The sequence below is a fragment of the Euprymna scolopes genome, chromosome 4 (genome assembly GCF_053919585.1).
Source record: "Euprymna scolopes isolate OS-2025 chromosome 4, ASM5391958v1, whole genome shotgun sequence".
Classification (NCBI taxonomy): Eukaryota; Metazoa; Mollusca; class Cephalopoda; order Sepiida; family Sepiolidae; genus Euprymna; species Euprymna scolopes.
In genome coordinates this window covers 29600497-29623246 of record NC_136485.1, presented here as the reverse complement: position 1 = coordinate 29623246, position 22750 = coordinate 29600497, and positions in this window count along the sequence as shown.

Genomic DNA, 22750 nt, shown 5'->3' with positions numbered 1-22750 from the left:
CTTTACTTACTTTTTACTAAGCGCTATTTATTCACTTATTTTATCTCACTTTTTAATTAAGCATATATATATATATACATATATATATATATATATATATATATATATATATATATATATATATATATATAAAAGAAAACGTTTCAAAGCAACAAATAAAATAAGCAAATAACTCCACAAAACGATTAAACTCCTTCAAGGCAATCTATATAAAAAACAACACCATACATACAGCATTGCAGGCATCATAGATACTAGTATCTCAAACGTTTTCGCAAGTAATTCAAACAAAATTGATTTAAAACTATCCTAAATACATAAAGATAGATTAATTGTTAACATATGTAAACAAAAACTGAAACAGTGAATTTAAAATGCAATAGTAATAATCACAATGAAAGCGCTCGAAATTAAACTACAATAATTTAGGATACGTAGTACGATACCCATACTGATAATCGAAATATTGCCTATATGTTCGAGAAAATAATGAATTATATATATATATATATATATATATATATATATATATATATATATATATATATAAGGTAAAATTAAAAGCCAAGAACAATGCGAGATTTTTTTTTATATATATAGAGTAAAATTAAATGCAAACAAAAGAAATAAAGTTCTTTGTTTTGTTGTTTGTTTTTTCTTTTTTACACAAATTTTAACTCTAAACAACAGTAATTTTTTTTTCTGTTGTATTCAATGGTGATATAAATCTCAATATATTTCAGACTTATTAGTCCATTTTCAAGAGAAGACAGCGGAAGAGTGTTCAAAATTGGAAAAGTAGCCGCAGAGTTTGCCACGTGATACCGCGAAATATAGAACAAAAAATGACGTTAGGAGAACGTTAAAATAAATCAGTTGATGTTTGAAATACTTGTTGCGTTTGTGAATCAAGGGAGATGACTATTCAAGCAAGGTTTTTTTTTTTTTTTTTTTTTTTAAATTATTGTTTTTCTTATGTTTTAAACTTATATTATAAAAGCGGAGCTCAATTCCAGTCTATTGTTTAGTGTGGGAGTATTTTTTGAAATAATTAAAGATTCGAGGATACGAAGTTGACCTACGTTTCTTGAAGAAGCAAGAATGTTGATGTGAAAATCTGGTTCTGAATTAATGCAAGTGCGAATATGTTTATAGAACGACGAAGCAGTAGTGTTTAAGTGCTCTTTAATGCGGTGATGAAGCAATCTGGTAGTGCTTCCGATGTAAGATGCACTGCATTTAGCGCATTGTAGGTCGTAAACGACGTGGTTCTTAAAGCATAAACCTGTGTGTGATATTGGGCAATTAGAGAGTGAACAAGGGGAAGGTGTATGCGATGGATGTTTTCGGTTGAGCTGTTGTCTTAAAGTAGATCCAGTGTGGATAAGTTGAATGTTGAGCCCCTCGCTGCGGATGGCTTTTCGGATTGAAGATGAGATTTTGTCACTGAGGAAGGGTAGTTTTAGAAAACAATTGTTAGAGAAGGGTCGGGTGTTGCGTTTTTTCTTTTTAAGTGAGGATAGGATCGTATTAGGGTAGCCGTTTAGTGATAGGGTCTGTAGGAAATTGTTAGTGTGTGTATGTTTGTCGGAGATGTTAGTGCATTTGTCTTGTATGCGTGAGATTTCGGCATGTGCGTAGTTTAGTTTGTCCTTGAGAGGTAGCGCAGATTTGAAATGTACGAAGAGGCGTTTGCTGGCGGGTTTTCTGTAGAATTCAGTGCATATGGCACCATTTTATTTTTATTTGTATTTTAAAATCAAGTAGAGAAAGAGATTCCGAAGAGTCTGGGTGTTCTATAGTAAATTTTAAGTTTGGGTCGGCGTTATTGAATTTGTGGAAAATGTTAATAGCTTCTTTGCGGGAGTATGTGATAATTAAAATGTCATCGATATATCTAGTAAAAAGGAGATAAGAATAGCAGGTACTAAGGGTGTGTCTTTCGAGTTTGTCCATATAAGCAATGGCAAGAATACCGGATAGACTGGAGCCCATGGGTAGTCCAGATACTTGTTTGAACGTGTTTTGTAGGAAAGTAAAGTAAGTGTTGTCTACTATAATACGGAGGAGTTGTAAGAGATCTCCTGGAGTGATTCCGAAGCATTGTGGGTTTTTAGATGCTATAATGTCTGCCATGAGATTAATGGCTGGATGTGGAGGAATGGAGGTGTATAAAGAAACGACGTCTAGGCTAAATGGGTATCTGTATAGTTTGAGTAGATGGTGTGGTAGATCGTTGAGTCTGTTAATTACTTGGTTGGAACTATTAACATGGGCTGGGAAGGTAGAGAGTAGAGGTTTAAGTAGGCGGGATATTAACCAAGAGATTTTATAAAGGGGACCGTTAACGCTTGAAACAATGGGTCTGATCTGTGTGTGTGCTATATGGACAAACTCGAAAGACACACCCTTAGTACCTGCTATTCTTATCTCCTTTTTACTTGATATATCGATGACATTTTAATTATCACATACTCCCGCGAAGAAGCTATTAACATTTTCCACAAATTCAATAACGCCGACCCAAACTTAAAATTTACTATAGAACACCCAGACTCTTCGAAATCTCTTTCTCTACTTGATTTTAAAATACAAATAAAAAAAAATGGTGCCATATGCACTGAATTCTACAGAAAACCCGCCAGCAAACGCCTCTTCGTACATTTCAAATCTGCGCTACCTCTCAAGGACAAACTAAACTACGCACATGCCGAAATCTCACGCATACAAGACAAATGCACTAACATCTCCGACAAACATACACACACTAACAATTTCCTACAGACCCTCTCACTAAACGGCTACCCTAATACGATCCTATCCTCACTTAAAAAGAAAAAACGCAACACCCGACACTTCTCTAACAATTGTTTTCTAAAACTACCCTTCCTCAGTGACAAAATCTCATCTTCAATCCGAAAAGCCATCCGCAGCGAGGGGCTCAACATTACACTTATCCACACTGGATATACTTTAAGACAACAGCTCAACCGAAAACATCCATCGCATACACCTTCCCCTTGTTCACTCTCTAATTGCCCAATATCACACACAGGTTTATGCTTTAAGAACCACGTTGTTTACGACCTACAATGCGCTAAATGCAGTGCATCTTACATCGGAATCACTACCAGATTGCTTCATCACCGCATTAAAGAGCACTTAAACACTACTGCTTCGTCGTTCTATAAACATATTCGCACTTGCATTAATTCAGAACCAGATTTTCACATCAACATTCTTGCTTCTTCAAGAAACGTAGGTCAACTTCGTATCCTCGAATCTTTAATTATTTCAAAAAATACTCCCACACTAAACAATAGACTGGAATTGAGCTCCGCTTTTATAATATAAGTTTAAAACATAAGAAAAACAATAATTAAAAAAAAAAAAAAAAAAACCTTGCTTGAATAGTCATCTCCCTTGATTCACAAACGCAACAAGTATTTCAAACATCAACTGATTTATTTTAACGTTCTCCTAACGTCATTTTTTGTTCTATATTTCGCGGTATCACGTGGCAAACTCTGCGGCTACTTTTCCAATTTTGAACACTCTTCCGCTGTCTTCTCTTGAAAATGGACTAATAAGTCTGAAATATATTGAGATTTATATCACCATTGAATACAACAGAAAAAAAAAATTACTGTTGTTTAGAGTTAAAATTTGTGTAAAAAAGAAAAAACAAACAACAAAACAAAGAACTTTATTTCTTTTGTTTGCATTTAATTTTACTCTATATATAAAAAAAAATCTCGCATTGTTCTTGGCTTTTAATTTTACCTTATAATTTTCTTCAACAATGCTTCAAGCAAACTACAACCTACTTATATCCCTCAGTCTCAGCCAGACAGAGTTTGCACTCATGAAGAGCATCTTCAAAACTACGGAAAAACGCGCTAGAGTCAACTGCCAAATCTACTTTTTGAAAAAATGCCGTAAAAACAAAATTATTCCTAACACAATCAGGAACATAAATCTGCCAACATGTTTCCGTTTTCTAGACACTTCACGACAATTTATATATGACTATTGCTTCAAAATAATCATTAAGCAACACCACCGGACTCTACATGGCCATATTAATTCAGTCAAGAACCTCCGGAATTCACTCACTTCATCTACCCCTAACGGTCATTCGCTAAACAACATCCAATCTCTGATCGACCGCGCATACCATTCCAGCTTCAACAATGAACAGAAACGTCTCATACGCAAATTTACTTGGCTTAAACAGAAAACTAATAAACCGATCTACAACAGACACATACATAATTCACAGGATTCTTCCACTGACAAGTCCCTTAAAGATCATCTTCTCGTAACTGACCTCACTAACTCTCTTTCCACAACTGAAACGGATCTCCTTTCACTTGGCCCTAAGTTTATCACCACAATGAAACTGACGGATAAAGCTAAACTCAACATAGAAACGCAGTTCTGCAGAACTGCTTACCACCTTAAATGGCTGCACGCTTTTGCCCCGCACGATAACAAGGACACCCCCCTCAACCTCTCAGGTAATCACAACACCTCTTTTCCTGTTTTTCAGCTTGATCACCCTTTATACCCACCTCCTAATAATATTCCACTAGATCTAAAACTTTCAAGGTTAAAGCATAAAATCCTCAGAATACTTGAACGCGAACAACACCATATTACCCCCAATCTTACCAGGAACCAATACCTCACCCTTAAATCCCTTAAAGACAAAGATTTAGTTTACTTACCCTCTGATAAGGGCAGAGAATTTTGCGTTATATCACAAGAATCTTATAACAACCTTGCTATAGAGCATCTTTCCAATACCGACCTTTACACCCCAGCACATAATATCACTGCTGCTCGTATTGAGAACAACATTAACAAGACATGGTCTCAAATTTGTTTTAAAAGAAATCTCCCAAAACAACACAGACTAAATTTTATTACTAAATACAGCAAATTACCTACCTTTTATCACCTTATTAAAACCCACAAAAATAGCACACACACACAGATCAGACCCATTGTTTCAAGCGTTAACGGTCCCCTTTATAAAATCTCTTGGTTAATATCCCGCCTACTTAAACCTCTACTCTCTACCTTCCCAGCCCATGTTAATAGTTCCAACCAAGTAATTAACAGACTCAACGATCTACCACACCATCTACTCAAACTATACAGATACCCATTTAGCCTAGACGTCGTTTCTTTATACACCTCCATTCCTCCACATCCAGCCATTAATCTCATGGCAGACATTATAGCATCTAAAAACCCACAATGCTTCGGAATCACTCCAGGAGATCTCTTACAACTCCTCCGTATTATAGTAGACAACACTTACTTTACTTTCCTACAAAACACGTTCAAACAAGTATCTGGACTACCCATGGGCTCCAGTCTATCCGGTATTCTTGCCATTGCTTATATGGACAAACTCGAAAGACACACCCTTAGTACCTGCTATTCTTATCTCCTTTTTACTAGATATATCGATGACATTTTAATTATCACATACTCCCGCGAAGAAGCTATTAACATTTTCCACAAATTCAATAACGCCGACCCAAACTTAAAATTTACTATAGAACACCCAGACTCTTCGGAATCTCTTTCTCTACTTGATTTTAAAATACAAATAAAAAAAAATGGTGCCATATGCACTGAATTCTACAGAAAACCCGCCAGCAAACGCCTCTTCGTACATTTCAAATCTGCGCTACCTCTCAAGGACAAACTAAACTACGCACATGCCGAAATCTCACGCATACAAGACAAATGCATTAACATCTCCGACAAACATACACACACTAACAATTTCCTACAGACCCTCTCACTAAACGGCTACCCTAATACGATCTTATCCTCACTTAAAAAGAAAAAACGCAACACCCGACCCTTCTCTAACAATTGTTTTCTAAAACTACCCTTCCTCAGTGACAAAATCTCATCTTCAATCCGAAAAGCCATCCGCAGCGAGGGGCTCAACATTCAACTTATCCACACTGGATCTACTTTAAGACAACAGCTCAACCGAAAACATCCATCGCATACACCTTCCCCTTGTTCACTCTCTAATTGCCCAATATCACACACAGGTTTATGCTTTAAGAACCACGTTGTTTACGACCTACAATGCGCTAAATGCAGTGCATCTTACATCGGAAGCACTACCAGATTGCTTCATCACCGCATTAAAGAGCACTTAAACACTACTGCTTCGTCGTTCTATAAACATATTCGCACTTGCATTAATTCAGAACCAGGTTTTCACATCAACATTCTTGCTTCTTCAAGAAACGTAGGTCAACTTCGTATCCTCGAATCTTTAATTATTTCAAAAAATACTCCCACACTAAACAATAGACTGGAATTGAGCTCCGCTTTTATAATATAAGTTTAAAACATAAGAAAAACAATAATTTAAAAAAAAAAAAAAAAAAAAAACCTTTCTTGAATAGTCATCTCCCTTGATTCACAAACGCAACAAGTATTTCAAACATCAACTGATTTATTTTAACGTTCTCCTAACGTCATTTTTTGTTCTATATTTCGCGGTATCACGTGGCAAACTCTGCGGCTACTTTTCCAATTTTGAACACTCTTCCGCTGTCTTCTCTTGAAAATGGACTAATAAGTCTGAAATATATTGAGATTTATATCACCATTGAATACAACAGAAAAAAAAATTACTGTTGTTTAGAGTTAAAATTTGTGTAAAAAAGAAAAAACAAACAACAAAACAAAGAACTTTATTTCTTTTGTTTGCATTTAATTTTACTCTATATATAAAAAAAAAATCTCGCATTGTTCTTGGCTTTTAATTTTACCTTATAATTTTCTTCAACAATGCTTCAAGCAAACTACAACCTACTTATATATATATATATATATATATATATATATATATAATTCTTGATGCGTTCAAAGTTTATACAACCATATTTCTACATTACCAATTTATTTGAAATTTTCAGACAACCCATCTTTAGAGTCGAGGGATGTTTCCATGTTATTAAAATAAATTTACATCGCCAATTATTAAAATATTAAATAAAATAAATATATTTTTCGTAAGCCGTTTGTGCGAACCTGTTTATTGATAGAACTGAACTTCCGGTTCCCTTCATCTCACAGCCCACGATTTGACGAAACGAATTAGAAGATTTCATTTCCTGTTATAAGTAAAAAAAAACAAAAAACATAATTAATTTGTTTATCTACCAAATTTTTTAATTTAAACATTTTTTCTTTATTATATCAGGCAAAAAAAAAGTTTGTCGCTTGCTTTTTGAGTGGAAGTCGTTTTTTTTTGTTTTTGTTTTTTTTATTTTTCGATATAAGAAAATATGAACTTTTTTATTATTATTGTTTGTTTTTATACATTGTTCGATAAAAGTACAGGGTTTTTTCGAAGAAATTTTTCAGATTGATGACGTGCTTAAATAATATTTGGTGCTAATGCAGAGAGTGGTCACCGCTATTTTTTTAAAATCGTATTTCCAAGTTTAATTAAAGTTTTATTATATTTTTTTTATTCAATTGTAAGGTTAAAATACAGATTAGGTACAAAACACCCTCACCTCCCCATGTTAAGAATGACTTTTTAAATAATAATGTTATTATTTCAGCACGGATCACTCTCTGCATGAGTACCGTACTTTCACCTAACAATTTAATAAACAAAACATGGCACTTATGCAGAGAAAGTACCGTGCTAAAATAATAACGTTATTTAGAAAGCCATTCTTTACATGGAGAGGGCGTTTTGTAACTATTCTATACTTTCACCTAACAATTTAATAAACAAAAGATGGTACTTATGCAGAGAAGGTACCATGCTGAAATAATACTATTAAGAAAGCAATTCTTAACATGGGAAAGGGAGGGTGTTCTGTAACTATTTTATACTTTCACCTAACAATTTAATAAACAAAAGATAGTACTTATGCAGAGAAGGTACCGTGCTAAAATAATACTGTTATTTAGAAAGGTATTCTTAACATGGGGGGAGTTTTGCATCTATTCTATACTTTCACCTAACAATTTAATAAACAAAAATAGTATGTATCCATAAAAAATACCGTGCTGAAATAATGTTATTTAGAAAGACATTCTTAACATGGGGACGATATTTTGTAACTATTCTGTACTTTCACCTAACAATTTAAAAACAAAACATGGTACTTATGCAGAGAAGCTACCCTGCTGAAATAATGACGTTATTATTTAGGAAGCCATTCTTAACATGGGAATAGGGTTGTTTCGTAACTATTCTGGACTTTCACCTAACAATTTAATAAACAAAAGTTAAACTTAAGCAGACAAGGAATAGTACTGAATCATTAACATTATTTAGAAAGCCATTCTTAACATGGGGAGGGAGGATGCTTCCTAACTATTCTGTACTTTTGGTGCTAATGCAGAGAGTGATCCGCTATATTTTTAAAATCGTATTTCCACGTTTAATTAAATTTTTATGATATGTTTTTTATTCAATTGTAAGGTTAAAGTATAGAATAGGTACAAAAAACCCTCCCCATATTAAGAATGGCTTTTTAAATAATAACGTTATTATTTCAGCACGAATCACTCTCTGGATGAATACCGATTAATGTTTTGTTGTTTGCTTTCTTTTCCGTATTTTTTTTAGAAAACCTTTTTTACCAAAAATTGAAAGTACACGTTTTTTCTTTTTTTTGTTACAGAAGTTGTTTTTATATAAGAAAATATGAATGCTTTTTCTTTATTAAAGAAATTGGGTACTCGTGCACTTATTTGATCCATGCTGAATTAATAACCTTATTATTTAAAAAGCCATTCTTAACATGAGAAGAGGGTGTTTTGTACCTATTCTGTACTTTAACTTTACAATTGAATTAAAAAACGGTAAATTTTTAGATTAGATCCACCTCCACAATTTTCTTTTAAATGACGACTTTTAGACTATGCTGAATACGGAAATCGCATTGAAATTTTGCAGAAATAAGTAGTTATCGAGATATAAAAAGTTGTATAATGCATTGTAATCTCTGGCGGCCATCTTTTTTACGCGCTTGCACGCGTCATAAACAAATCTACGCGTGTAACCAAGATGCCCGTCAAAGAATACAATGCATAAAACAACTATTTATATCTCGATAACTACTTATTTCTGCAAAATTTCAATGCGATTTCCGTATTCAGCATAGTCGGAAACCTATAAACGTCGTCATTTAAAAGAAAATTGTGGAGGTGGACCTAATCTAAAAAAATACCCAAAACATAAAACGTTAATTAAACTTCGAAATACGATTTAAAAAAATATCGCGGATCAGTAAGTGTATTAGCACCCATTAATCGACTAACGTGACCTTATTGCCAAATAAGCTCCGGCTACAATGTTGAACGCGCCATTCACATTGTTTTTTTTGTTTTTTTCAAGTTAAATTCAGCTTTCACAATATCTTTTTATTTTTTTTATAATTTCACAATATCTTTTTTTAATAATAAATTGTTAGTTAAAAGCACAGAATAGTTACAAAACACCATTCCCTCTCTATGGTAAGAGTGTCTGAAAAAAATATTAGGTAGCATGTAGAGAGTGATCCGTGCTGAAATAATAATGTTATTATTTAAAAAGTAATTCTTAATATGGGGAGGGGAGGGTGTTTTTTTTACCTATTCTGTACTTTAACCTTACAACTGAAGAAAAACACATATCATAAAACTTTGATTAAACTTGGAAATACGATTTAAAAATAGCGCGGATCAGTAAGTTCATTAGCACCAGAAATTGTAAAGTGAAATACAGAAAAGTTTCTACCAAGAAAAACATCATTTTTTTTTTTTTTGGAGGGGATGGTGTTTTGTCACTATTGTGTGCTTTCAACTAACAATTTATTAAAAAAACAAAAGGTAAATTTTCACATTGGGTCCACCTCCACAATTTTTTAACATGGGTAGGTTGGGGGGGTGCTTATTCTGAAAGCCGTTATTAACATGAGGAGAATGATGATATTTATTCCAAAAGCCATTTTTAAAAGACGAAAGATAGGTAAAAGGTTAAAACACGTGGTTTATTCTGAAAGCCGTTCTTAATATGGGGAGGTTGTGAGTGTTTATTCATGTCCGTCAGTGAATTATAGTGCATAGTACAGGTCTTTATATCTCGAAAACTACTTGCCTCTACCAATTTTAAATGAGATTTTCTTATTCAGCATAGTCGAAAATTGTGGAAGTGGACCTAATGTAAAAAACTTTGTTATATTTATTTTTCAACAACTTTTTCGTTTCTGTGTTTAGTAATACAAACCAGTTTTATTTACTATAACGTTTAGTCGGCTCGAAGAACAGTGTCTATCAGTGTATTTGAAAAATGCAAACGGTGACGGACACTGTTGATGATGTTAAGTTTGAGAAAATGATTTAAAACTAAAAAAAAAACTATACAAAATACTATCAGACACCCACCGAATATGTCAGCCTATGTAACAATAACATATAAGCAGTAGGTGTCTGACACTGCTTTGTATAGTTTTTAACTGAGTTTCCCAAACTTACCGTATTCAACAGAGTCCGCGACCATTCATCTTTTTCAAATACATAGATAAACACAGAATTGTTGAGCCAATTAAACATTTTACATTAAATAAAAACACTAAAAAATTATGCAGTTAGATAGAAACGTAATTTACCTTACCTTTGCTTTCATTTATTCGTTTTTGGACAACTTTTTCGAATCTGTGTATAGTAACCCCCCCTTACCCAAATACTAATTAAAAACACATTTTTTAATACAATAAAACAGAAAACTATTTACCGTTTTAACGTTTTAGCAACTTTCGGCTTAATCCACTGAATGTTGGTCAATCCCAAGCCATGATTGACGGTAACTCCCGAGGATCCGGATCCAATTCTGCAAGAATACCATTTTTTTTCATTTTCGCCTTTTTTTTTTTTACTTTTTGGAGTGGATTGCTGTACTAAGAATATAAGAAACATGCATTTTCTCTTTTTATTAGAATTTTCCATTACACCAAATTAAGCCAGAGCAACGCTAGTATATATATATATATATATATATATATATATATATATATATATATACATGTATATATGTATGTATTGAGAATATTGGAAATGGTATTTTGATTAGAGAGAGAGAATGAGAGGGGTTAAAAAGGAACAAACCTTGTTATATGTCCATCAACGAAGAAGAAGTCTTTCAATAAAGATGAAACGATTATGGACATATTACTTGGTTTGTTCTTTTTTATCTCTTTATATATGTATACTTATAGCTTTTTGTTTATATGTTATTTAACTACTTTAGGCAGTGATTACATACGACTAAATAACATAAAGTGCCTATTTAGATATCTCAATAGTGTAATACTAGATCTATAAATATTGTTCTTTAAAGATGCCACGCTAATAGTGGTAGACACACACGTAGTTACTCATTTTCAGAAATAGTTTCTTTTATTTATCATGATATTGCATACAATTGTTGCAGCCCGCAGTTTTGGAATTATGATTCTTGGGCGTTCTCAGCGTAGAAAAAACACTCGACTTATTATTGCATTGAAACTATAGAAATATTGTTTTTCTACGCGCTGATGAAGCCTAAGTGACATAAAGTATAATCTGATTAACAGTTATATTCATAGATGCAAAAGATTGAAAATTAAAATTTAGTTGACGGTGTAAAAAGGATACCCAAAGATGAAATGATGAATATACAGGGACTGTTATAAAATCCAGTGAATACGTGTGTATTCCAGAAATGAATCGCGATATTTTAAATAGCATATTCAGGGTTGGTAGGTAAGATCTCACTTCCCATCCTGAAATATGCAGACATTCGCATATGAAACCAGATGTCGAAAGAAATAACAGCCAATACGATTTGTATAATTTAAAAATATTATATAAAAATACAGCTCTACTTGTTATTGAGCATTATTTTATAAATAATGGGGTTTAATCAGTTTAAGATATATTTCATGAATAATTTTGTGGAATGACATTCTCCTATATGTAGGCGAAATATTCAAATTCAAAGGTGGGGTTTATTATTACCTACTAGCGTGGTTTGTATACATTAGGGTGTTTTACAAACAATATTGCAAGCGTTCATATAACGGATATGTGTCTGAAGCTTTCATATATGCGTGTTATTGTTGTTGAGCTTCATGCATTCAATTCTAATGCAACTGATAATTATTGTTGACATTTGTTTCCCTGCTTTCTTTCTAGTTAGAACTTTTTTTTAGAAAGACATGTACTTATGGAATGGGACGTGAGAAGGTTACTAGTATCTGTTCAACTAGTATCTGTTAAAGCGTGTTTGTGAAACGAAATGGATTCGAATTTGGCACATCTAGGTTGTTAATCTGGGTCGTTATTACTTAGCCATCGTCATCTTCCTATGGATGTCTGTGGGTATATATAAAGGTGATAACGGCCGCTTGTTTATTATGGTATTCACAGCACAGTGTGAACAGGGTTATACTATAAGCAACGTGGGAATCGAATTTTATTACAAAACAATATCTATGCTTATTATTATATAAAAGGAACTTTGCTGTGTGAGTGAGTAAGTTTCCTATGGATTCGAAAACAGCTTCACCGATTTTTTTTTAATTTCACACGAATATACTTGATGTGTAAGGGATTGTTCTTACGTAAATGTTGTATCAGAATGTTTCCGATAGGCATCGAAGATTGATAATCAAAAACATTCTATTAAATAAGAAAGTCCGACTTTGACCAATTTACGATCACAAGTACACTTGATAAGTTTTATCACTATATAAACAGAAAGGCCGACCTATAAAATCAACTGTAGATTTTTTATAAGACAACGACGCTTTCGATATGAATGTTTCTGATTAGAACAGCATTAAACCATAATACTTGAGTTTTGCATTTGTATCTTTAAGTGAAGTCATTATTTACAGATAATATTATGAAATACACAGTATGTTCTTTACAGTACAATGCAAACTACAATGTATTGTGGACAAAGTTACTGCAAGGAGACATGTGAATTTTTATCCCCGTACACAGCAGAGGAGAGGTTCCTACGTAGAACACACAATCAATCGATTAAATTAAAAATAGGCGAATTCGACGATTTCGATGACAGTGAATATATGGAGGTATGGAACATTCGTTGACCATCATTCAGTCGCGGACAACGTAAATATTATTCATTCCACCATCCCTCACAAAGTCCTTAACTTCTTTTAATCTCTTATTCCACTCAGAAACTTATACTTGATTCAGGCAAGATGACCACAAAGCAGTCTGAAGCATTCCATACGTTTCTCTGGCGTTTTTCAAAGTTAAAAAAGAATTTTATTGCAAATCGTTAGTCTAAATTGACCTTACGTTCAGATTGCATTTTTGAAATTAGTAAGGTGTTTCTAATTCCTGCTGAAGCTGTGCATTTCAACCTAGAGCGATAAAAATTGGTCAGTCATTTCATAAGATATATAGCAAACTGAATGTATAGCATTCTGATATTTCAAGAGTCTACTATAATTTTAAATGCTGTGAAAAATGTCTGGAAATTTAGTTTAGGCACCTTATATATATATATATATATATATATATATATATATATATATATATATATATATATATAGGGTGGCCCATACGTCACTTTAAAGTTTGAAAATCAAATAACGTTTTCTTAAATGAGTGCATTTAATTAATTCTTTTTTATAATACAGTTTATAGTGTGGGAATTGGTTCTGACATAATTACGAAAGATAATGTCTCTTAAGTAGCCTCTATTCTCGGCTTTGCAGTCGAGCTCTTTCTAAGCTATTCTTTATGACAGTTCGTAACATCGGAAGTTGTAGGAAAAGAATTTCCTGCGTATGTTTGCCTTAAGTTCTTGGATGCTTCGAGGCTTATTTGCATACACTTTGGCTTTGAGATATCCTCAAAGCCAAAAGTCTAGTTCTGTCAAATTAGATGAACGTGGAGGCCATTCAAAATCGAAATTTCAAGAGATTTGTCGATCCTGAAACATCACAGTTAACAACAGCATTGTTACTCTAGCTGTATGTGCAGTTGCGCCATTTTGTTTGCCACCAATACCTTGGCAGGTTTACTAACTGAGGTTGAACAAATTCAATAGCACATCTTTTAAGAGGATATTGAACATTGAAATGGCGCAAATAAGATTTTTGTATTGCAACAATTGACCGTCCATTTTCAAGGTGAAATTCAATGATCTTCACTCGTTGTTCTGTTGTAAACTCATCTATACAAACAATTTTCAAAGATTCTATTTTATAATTCTGAAAAAATATATATATTAATACTTTTAAAATTTATTCAATTTTTAAAATGTAAAGTGACTTATGAGCCACCCCGTATATATATATATATATATATATATATATATATATATATATATATATATATATATATATATATATATACACTTGTGCCCGATATTATTCATACCCCACCTTGAAAATTGAGTTTATTAGGTGTAACTTTGTAAGAATTTATTGTTTACGTCCATATTGATACATATTCTTAATAAACCTCTTCTGATCATTTTCGTCATTTTAAAATCTCGGGATACTTGTAATAAAAGAAATATACAGCTATTTATAAAATCTGCAATGTTCAAAAATAATCATACCCCCTTATTTTTTCAGTATTAATCGAATTTCTGACTGTTTGTTTCCTGTTTGATTCTTATTTTGTAATGCTTTTATACAACCTTTGATTAATTTCATTTCGTTTTTTGCATTTTTCAGAAATTAAAATGATATCAACTGAAAACCAATAAAAGAATAAAAATTATTAGAATGGGGAAGAAAAAAGAGCTTAGTAATGATCTTAGGACTAAAATTGCGAATTAACATAAGGATGGTTTAGGTTACAAGTCAATTTCCAAGAAATTTTAGGTCCCTACAGCAACAGTACAGAGCATCATCAAAAAATTCCAGAGCCACCACACAACAAACAACTTGATTGGTAGAGGAAGGAAAATGAAACTGTCTGCTAGAGCCACCAGGAATATTGTAAGAAGTGTTTATGCAAATCCAACCACCACTACTAAGGACATTTTAGAAAATCTGGAGTCTTCTGGCATAAAAATATCAAGGCAAACATTGCAAAGGACTCTGCATGAAAATGGTCTGAAAGGAAGAAGACCAAGAAGGACTCCATTGCACACCGGAAAACACCTTGCAGCACGTCTAAAGTTTGCTAGGACCCATGTGAATTCTCCAGAGTCCGTTTTCTCAAGTATTTTGTGGACTGACGAAACAAAAATTGAATTGTTTGGCCATATGGATGCTTCTTACGTTTGGAGGAAGAAAGGAGAAGCTTACAACCCAAAGAACACCATACCCATGATGAAACATGGTGGTGGTAGCCTAATGTTTTGGGGCTCCTTTTCGGCTAGTGGTCCAGGTAGTTTGGTCAAGATAGATGGAACCATGAAGAAGGAGCAGTATTTGGAGATACTCCAGAAAAACATTAGACAGGATGCGGAGAAGCTCCATTTAGGACCAAACTGGGTCCTTCAACAGGATAATGATCCAAAACATACTGCCAAAATAGTCAAGAAATGGTTTGAGGATAATCAAATTAATGTTTTGGAATGGCCTAGCCAGAGTCCCGACCTGAACCCTATCGAAAACCTCTGGCACATATTGAAAACTGAGGTTAAAAAGCGGAAACCTAGAATTTTGAGGGATTTGGAGAACTACTGCATTGAAGAATGGTCAAAAATCAGTGTTGATGCTTGTAAAAACCTTGTTGATAAATATCCAAAACGGTTACAGGCAGTTATTAAGAATAAAGGGCATGCTATTGACTATTAGTAAGAGAGGTATGAATAATTTTGAACTAGTGCCATTATTGTTTTTCTTTGTATAATGTTTCAAACTTGCATAATTTATTTATTTGTTGAGTTTAAATTAAATGCCTATGCTTGATTTATTGTCTGAAATCCCTTTAATATTGTCTACCTTCTGGTTTGAGCAATATTCTTATAGAAATCTCAAAGATCCGAGGGGTATGAATAATATCGGGCACAAGTGTATATATATATATATGTATGTATATATATATACATATATATATATACACACATATATATACACATACATATATATATATAAAACTTCAACTATATATAAACATATATATATACACACATATATATACACATACATATATATATAACTTCAACTATATATATATATACATATATATACACACATATATATATACACATACATATATATATAAAACTTCAACTATATATATATATATATATATATATATATATATATATATATATATAAATTAGGCCTAAAAACTTTGAGTAAAAAACGTAAAAAAAACAAAACAAAAAAACAAAAATAAAAAAAGCGGTTTAAATTCCCGGAAAAATAACTCAATTTAAAATTTAACTTATCCCATACTAAGCATCCACATAAATCGACTTCAGAAATGTTTATAAATACACTTGTTTGTTTGGTTGGTTGCTTGGTTGTTTTACGGCATATCAACCCTTTTCGTGTTATTTAATGCCAAATCCAGTGAGTGTGAAGAAAATGTTTTAATAGAATATATGTATTCTTTTTTTTTTTCATAGTTGGGACCCTAACAGGTACTACCACTCTGGGTCAGAGTGGACCTGGGAGCAACAGCAATTAAGGGGTGGCTCCATACTCCCCAAAGCTCGCAAGCTAGAGCCTTACAATCCGATATAGTTTAAGGTCATATCCAAGACTATTTTTAATTACAAAAGAGAATACAACAATACAAAGAATTAAAATAAAACCCTTAACTATAATTGTTAAATAAACATAGATTTATGACCTACATAAGCTGACCTCACATAAGTCTAAAATTATAAAAGAAACGTCAATTATATACGGATGAAAAAAGGAAAACCTTAACTATTTTTTTTTAAATAGAAGACGGGGATCCTCAACTGCCTACCATGTAGCTGTTTCGGAGATTTAAAAAGAGAACAGCTACAAAATACATGGCTCTTCAGTGGAAAATACCACTTCCCCAATATTAAAATGTAGAACAATATAGATACTATTTAAACAAATATATTAAAAAAAATAAAATAAAAATGTCTTAATAATATAAGTAAATTTAAGAATAAGATTACAAGATCTATTCTGCGACGTGTATTCTATGAGAATAAAAATGTATAAAAGCTTAAGAACCTTTCGTACCAGACAGGTATATAGATACGATAAAGAACATCTAGGCATATATATATATGTAGCTGTATATCTATCTATCTCTCTCTCTATCTCTATATATATTCCTATGTATATATAAATATATATATATATATATATATGTATATGATTATATATACGTATTTATGTATATATTATTATTACTTCCTACACTGATTTTTGCAAATTTTAATGGATCCATGTTAACAATACTTTATATGTTGTTGTGCTAGTGTTTGTTCAAGATTGTATTTGTGTGTATGATTTCATATGGCGTCTTAATTTTTAAATGTGTTCGTTTTAATCAGAATCCAATGAAAATATTTATTACAATGTCTACATTAACCTGTTAATTCATTAGTTTCTTTTGAATAACAAAGTTTGTCGAAAAACTCAAAGCAAACTCTTGCTGCATAGTTAATAAAGTACGTGATTAAATTCAGTGGTAAGTTATCTTTTTTTGAAGGTGGAAGATTCAATCCATTAGTAAATTATACTGAAAATACAATTGCAGATTCATTTACATATTATTTGTTGTACTGGGAAACAAACATAAGGACTATTGTTATATTTGTTTTATGGATGATGAAGAACGGGCATGCTACACTTGTGGGTTAAATAAAGAGTTTCGTTCGAAATTTTGTGCGGATTCCAGAGTTCGACAGAAAATTGTAGTTATTTAATCTATGCATTCAGCATAGGCTCTTCTGAGTAGATAAAATATTACGTTAAATTTATAATAAGTTACATTATTTATTTAAAGGATTCAATCCATAATACGCGTCATACGAAGGAAGCAATTCTGAATTGTTAAGATTCCTTACCCGTCCTGGCTTACGTAATAAGATCATAGTAACCCTTTAAAAAAAAGTTCCTTTCGCAATTCCGTGCAGATTCTCGAGTTTGACAGAAAGATTCTTGAGTTCAGCAACATAGATCTGAATATGAAGGTCGAAGGTTACATCGACAGCAAAGCTGTACAAATTACACACAAGATTAGAACGGTAGTCGGAATGATCAAAATAATTCAAATGACCAATCCTCATCTAAAAAATACGAACATAAAAACCCCAAACTACTCAATATAAGTTATTGTGTATACTTTTCTTTCTATATGTTACAATTACCTCATAAACTGGGTTTAGATAATTTCTAGAATAGACGATTCTGAAGCAAAGAACTACATTTCTCATCTGATCAATCACACAAAATAAGAAAAACCAGAACGATATCAAAACAAGTAATTTAGTAATAGAATGCGTAATAAATTTCTGTATTCACTTTCATTCACACTGTCACATTTCGAGAAGATCTGCATCCACAGCACAATTTTAGTGCCAGAAGATGATACATCGTGTTATATTAAACGGGTTGACATTATTCTTATATAGCTGTCTGTTATTTTTTTTAAATTCGTATACTAGCAGGTCGCCCGGCGTTTCTTGATCGCAAATTACGCTTAAATATGATACTTTAATTCGTATATATTATTATAAACGTCATTCCTATTAGTTATTATATTATAATCAATATATAGTAGTGGTTACCCTGCGTAGCCCGATCGTAAAATACCCTTTATTATGATATTTTAATCATACAAATTTCATATTAATCGATAGCCAATATTCTATTGATTAATATACTGTACCCAATATATAGTAGTGATTTCAAAAGTTAAATGGTATTCCTCCACATTTTTATTTACAAAAAGATCTGATTGGTGCTGAAAGTGGTTGTCGTATCTCTAACTACAACGCTCAATGAAAAGGTGATACATATTATATATATATATATATATATATATATATATACGAATTAATATATTTTTATCAATATAAACACATTTACAGGCTCGCGACATTGGACATTGACATGCTAATATTTCATACAAATGGTCGGTTAAAATCAGAAGTCCTCGTCAGACGACTCAAAAAGTTCTGAAAGGTCAAATCGTTTAACTTTGACCCCTTTAACAGCCAAATTTCTGGTCGAAAACCGATTACAAGGATTTTTCCTAAATCTCACTATCATGTATATCAAATTTCGAGTCTGTAGACTTAAAATTGACAGAGATATTGTGTAGGGAAATATACACAGACAGACGGACACACAGAAAGACAAACAGACAGACACTTTCATCATATATATATATTTGTGTGCATATATATATATATATATATATATATATATAATGTCAACTAAATGTGGGCTAATGATGCATATGTAAAGCGTACTCTTTTATAAACTACATGTTTCAAAACGCAGCAAACCCTTCTTAGAAATTATAAGGGTGCTCCCTTGAAATATTTCCATGGAAAACGATGCCCGTAATAATGACGTCAATGTTGTGTGTCATTCGTTTGAGATATCATTTGCAGAAGTGAAAGAAATCTCGAAAGATGCAAGAAAAATGCCTATCTCTCCCTCCCCCTTTCCACACACACCAATCTGTTACAGGTGGTCTTCTGGTTAGGAACATTTTCAAGGTCATACTATTTCACCATTCGCATTCGAGAAACCTTGAAATACTTCAAAGTTGCATTGAAGAAGAATGCACTAATTTCACGCACGAGTAGCATAACAGCGGTCTGGCTCCATTTACACAACATGTTGATGAGATGAGAGATGTCAGATGGAAGAACTTTTAGAATTGTCTTATAAATTTACACAGACCTTAGCATTTTGAAAACCCCGTTTTTTTTACTAACGAGTCACAACTTATCAAGTTTTAAAGCAATTTAAAGAGATGCATTCATGAGATGAAATATTTTTTATTTGAGGGATGAAGAATATTATAAGATGAATTAGAAGATTGAAACTGATGAATGAAATCAAGTGTAATTAATTTTAGAAACAGCTGATCACTAGTATTTGTTGACAATGAATAACGATAGAGTGCAGAAAAAACTACTACGGCATACGTGCATTAGAACACCGGATTTCATTTTATCACTGAAGTTAAGCAGCGTGAAGCCTGGCCAGTACCAGATGAGTATATCTCAATTTTCATATAACCTGGATATACGTACATTTGACAAAGAAGGCTTGTGAAGTTCTTATTCCATGTATATTTTCTTTTTCAATGGAATCCGACATAGCCAACCCGGAACCAATATTACACGAGGTATTATCGATTCAGTGACGTATCTTCTGTGATAAAAAAGCAGTAAGAACAAAGGTGTTCATACCTGACTGGATTTTGAATCGATTTTGTATTATGTCAAGACAGAAATGAATGCTCTGAGCAGCGCCTATTAGGACGTAACAATAGTTCGTAATATCTATAATATCACATATCTGTTTAAATGTATGTATGTATGTTTGGTTGTATATGTTTGTATGTATATATGCATGTATGTATGTTTGTATGTATGTATGTTTTTATGTTTGTCTAAAACTTTCGACAGAGGCGATGGATTTTCACGGGATCGGTATCGTTTTGAAGCACGATCCTTCGGACGACAAATATCGAAAAATTGGCTAAAAATATTACTTCCTTTTCCCCTAAACTAGGCACTTTTCTACAAGGAGGGTCGGTTTTGTTTTCGCCATTTGCGCCAGTCATCTTATCGGTTAGAATGACTTTACTTAATTTCAATATTCTGAACTTCTGGTCGCCTCATGGAGTGGCAGTAAGACGTCAGCTTTTTTTTCACTTTCTCTTCCGCCTTTGCGTCACGGGTTCGAGCCTGCCTCCCTACTACCACTTATCTTTTCATCAGTACACACCTCTAAACACCCGTGCAACGCCGGGTATTCAAGTTAGTTCTTATATAAGTTAATTATAGCATCATATGTCATGGTACTTTCCACAGAGATAGAATGAGCCATCAATTTTTACAGTTACCTAAGCTACATATATATCTATTAGATTATAAAACTCAAATCGTCTCGCTTGAAACCGTGTTTACGGTCTACAACTTCCGCTTTGAAAGATTCTGCCCATGCGTGATTGAATAAAAACAAAATATGTAAGCTATTTTTTAATCGACACGTTTTTCGCATTTAAATATTAAGACAAAAAATAAAAACAGAATACCTTTTGTTTTTTTTCATCAGCATTTAAGAATTTTATTAGTATATTTCTGTGAGTCTCGCTCGGCAAAGCCCGGCGAACGACGAAAACCGCCGGATTATACTGAGTAAACAGAAGTCAATACAAAAACAAAACAAAAACAAAAAAATGAAATAAAATAAACAACCTACCGTAATACAGTCATAAAATTCACTATTTTGTAATTTTTTTTCTTGACAACTGTTCTATTTTATGCTTTATTTTGTAATAAAAGTTTTGTCGCTTTAAAATTAGGAAACAAATATTTTTCTATTTTCTTTTAGCTTTTATCGAATGAAAAGTTATTTTTCTTTAAATCAATGAAAATGCATTTGTTTTTTTTAAGGAATAAAGAACATTTTTTTTTAATCTTTATATTAAGATATATCTATTTTTCGCAAAGAAAAATGTGTATTTTTTTATTTTTACCAAGTTTTGAGTTTTTTCCAAAGAAAACGTTCGATTTTTTGTAAAGCAACCGACGACGGCATTTTTAAAAATGTACTTTCTGCTAAAATGTCTATGCGAAAATATGCTTATATATATATATATATATATATATATATATATATATATATATATATATATATATATATATATATATATATATATATATATATATATATATATATATATATAAAATAGTTGTTTGAAACACAATGTAACTCTTCCTTTTTTTCTCTTTTTCTCACAATTTGATGTCGTCCACTCGCCTTTCGTTTTACTACTCGGTTTCTTAGTGAAAAAGCTAACTCGGCATTTTCTGGACCGGTTTCCGTCGTCCGCCGGCCGTTGTCGAGTAAGACTAACGGAAAAAGTGTCTAAGTAGGAACCGTTAAAAAACAAGTAATCTCTATTTTAAAGAGAAAAAAGTTTATAACGTTAGGTAAAAATGCTCTAAAGGACCAACTAAAGCCTTTCCTTTTAAAACTTGATTTTAGTTGTATTTCACTTCTAACTAATGTTATAAAAGTTTATTGCAAGTTGAAATCGTTTTCAAACAATTAATTTTTATTTAAAAGTAAGCATAAATCGAATCCAATCCGCGATTATTTAGGAAATGCTACAGAAGAGTTTAGTAGGATTCTTTAACTGAAAAAAGACTTACTTTTATTTTCATTTATTTTATCAGTTTAAACCATCTTTTGCTCATTTTTTCATGCTACAATTTGAGACGCTAAAACAAAGCAAAACATTTAACATTACAAAAACATTATCTATATATAAAGTGAACGTGTCTGCGTTTTTGTCTGTCTGTGTATATTTCCCTACTTTAAAACTCTTGTCAATTTTTAGTCTACAGACGCAAAATTTGATATACAGGATACTGAGATTTAGATACTATGTGATTGATTTTCGACCAAAAATTTGGTTGCTAAGGGGTCAAATTTCAACGATTTTACCTTTGATAACTCTACCAAACTCCTCCAACAATTCGGGGTCTAAGCACTTGAAATTTTGGATATAGGTTCCTTGGACATGG